This window comes from Ixodes scapularis, unplaced genomic scaffold (assembly GCF_016920785.2).
Source record: "Ixodes scapularis isolate PalLabHiFi unplaced genomic scaffold, ASM1692078v2 PGA_scaffold4__175_contigs__length_147842914, whole genome shotgun sequence".
Classification (NCBI taxonomy): domain Eukaryota; kingdom Metazoa; phylum Arthropoda; class Arachnida; order Ixodida; family Ixodidae; genus Ixodes; species Ixodes scapularis.
Window position 1 is genome coordinate 50,800,933 of NW_024609879.1, and position 3,033 is coordinate 50,803,965.

Sequence of the window (3,033 nt, forward strand, 5' to 3'; positions counted from 1 at the left end):
CAATCACTCGAAGATTTTTATTTGTCTTTCTGTTATTTGTTACGGGGCAGATATAGGCGTTTCTGTCGGCTGTGCGCGTTCTCTATTCCAGGGTTTTGCGGGAATGGACAGCACAAGGAAGTCACAATATGCGTGATGCAGTAGACTTCCATTTGCATCTTTATTTGTTCCTCCACACTTTGCAACGATAAATAACAATCTTTATTTATTACCTAATAAATAAAAATGTGCCTGAGAATCAAAAAGCTAAAGGAAATGAAAGATTAAAAAAATCCTAAAGAAATTAAGGTTTCACCGACAATGAATGGTCAGCCTTCTTTAGAAACAAAGGCCTGTGAATGGATGCCGAAGCCGCAATATGTGTGGATATTTATTGTGCATATATTGCTTGCGATTCGCGCTCGTACATATTGTGACGCTTACGATGGTGTTTGTGTAGACTAGATGTGTGTGTATCGACGTATTATTATACATTTTTTGCAGGATTTTAGCCCCTTTTAACACCCAGAAATCAAGATAACGACGGGTGCAGGCGAGAGGTTGTGCTTGACAATGTTTATTTCCAGCTTTTTTTAATAAAAAATATATCCTTGTTTAAAGATTTGTGTGATTCAATAGTACAACTTCGCATTTTGTACATATTAAAAAAAAGAAACAATTGATTTTACTAAAAGAATAAAAAGATATTGCTTCATTAATTTATGCAGCCCCATTTTAACCGCGAAATATTTTTATTTCAGATAGAGACACGAGTGGCAGCACTGTCCACACTAATAAACGTGTGTATAGGGGTGCCACTTTCTGAATAGTCGACATATCCTCAATATTTAGAGACCGACACGCATAACATAGACCTTTCGTGTTCCTTTCTCAGAAAGACGCTTCGAACGAGGATTTTTTTTTCATTGTTCTCAATTTTATATATTTATTTTATATAAAATTATATATTATATATAATTTTATATATTTTATAACACAAATATGTAAAATATATAGTTTTATAGATTTTTGTTTAATTAAGAAACAATAATTTTCTTAATCCCCTGAGTCGTAAATTTTGTGGTCACTGCACTTGACGAACGCCTTCGAAAGCGAAAGTCAAACGCCAGACGCCGGCATTCCGGGTTCTAAAGCGTTCGATGAGAGCAGTAGAGACAAAGGCTATTAGCTTTACCCTCTAATCGTTCCCACCAGAGCTCGGAGGTCGGACGTCCACGGGCGCCCTCGTTTCCTCTCCCTCAGGTTGTCGGAGCATTGAAAAGCAGAGTGCGTCTCGGCGTCTCGGGAACGCTAGCTCCGACTAGCGTCGGGCGTCTCAGACACTTTATTTTTTTAGCGTCCTCAAACCCCACATCGACGTACGGGGACATTGGTTTCAAATTTCTGTAGCAAAACACGGCCGCCCCAGCTTAGAAAGCGAGTGTCCACGTCGGAGGACGGGACATGTAGAGCCACCTCTGATGCAGCCGTGAGCATACAAGGCTCCGGGAGCAGAACAACATGGCGGAGATCAGCGCGAACTCGTTCTACCGAACCAGCATAGGTGAGAAACACTTTTGTTCTTTCCAAATGTCTTCAAAGAACTAAAACAGCGTATTATTAGTACATTTAATATCTGTGAAACCTACCGGTACTATTTTTGGTGCTACGCGGCTGTTTGTTTTTTAATTTTGCGAAGCCTTTTCTTGAAACGTCCACGAGCATGAACGCTGGGTCGCTATTCCTATTTTCTTTTGTAGAATTGCGGGGTCAACTCCCCGCATTTGTGTTCTGCAGAATCTATCAAATTTCATATGAAATTTGAGAGCACGTTTCTTTTCATTCCAGGCTTGCCTATCAAAACAACGGAAGAAATCTTGCTATCAATTTGCGATGCAGAAAATTCTGATATTTCGCGATCGGAGACCGAAAACGATGTGGATGATGCTTAAAACGTCGATACAGAAGAACACGACGAAGAGCAGTCGGGAAGTGATGATGAGGATGTTCCGTGGCCCAGCGTTCATCCGCCACGTGTGCTGTGGAAAAAAAGCCATATCCCCACCTGAAAATAATGTGCCAGACATTCAAGGTGGGTAAACATTTTCTGAAGAGCGTTTAAAATTCTCACCTATTCAGTACTTCAGGAAATACTTTGAACCACGGTCTACTGGAAATTATGGCAGAGAAGACAAACCGTCGGCTACTTCAGGAGCGTGGAGTAATCGTAAAGATCACGACAGAAGAAATAAAGAACATTTTTGGCTGCTCCAAGGTGATGGGATCAATTCGGTACTCAAGAGTCCTTTTTTTTTGGAAGAAAACTTTAGCCGTTAGCATCGTCGCTGATGCAATCTCTCGAGACCGGTTCTTTCTCAGCTCAACCTTTGTTGTGAGTTTAAAGCGGACATCTCAGAGACTATGGAAAGTTGCTGCCTTTGTCGAGACGGCCCGCAAAGGATGCTTGGCCCTTGAAAGGCCAAATTGCTTTTGTATTGAGGAGCAGAACATTCCCTTTTCAGGCAGGTGTGGTATGAAGCAATACGTGCCCAACAAGCCAACTCCTGCGGGGCTGAAGAACTTTGTCCTCGCGGGGGAGGATGGAGTGATATACCATTTTGGCATCTACAAGGGCCGGGAGACCTTCCCTGATATGGGGCTTGCGTCACTGGAAACTCAGTCCTTGCTCTAGCACAAACAGTGCCGACCTGCTCCAAAGTCTACTTCGATCGGTGGTTCACCTCCACTTCACTCGTGGACGAACTGGCTAAAACGAACATCTTCGCCACCAGGACAGTAATGAAAAACAGAATCCCAAAAGGGTGAGAGCCTAGCTTGTCAGCGACAAATATATAATAAAGAGCCCACGAGGCACAGCTGACCAAAAACGACAAAGTCAGACAACGCGGTGTCTTTCGTAGAGTGGGTTGACAAGAAGCCCATTCCGATGGTTTCAGCCGCCTTTGGTATCGAGCCAAAAGATACATGCAAAAGGCGCTGTAAAAAAGGGAATACATATCTGGACGTGCCTCGACCATCCGTAGTCAAGCAATA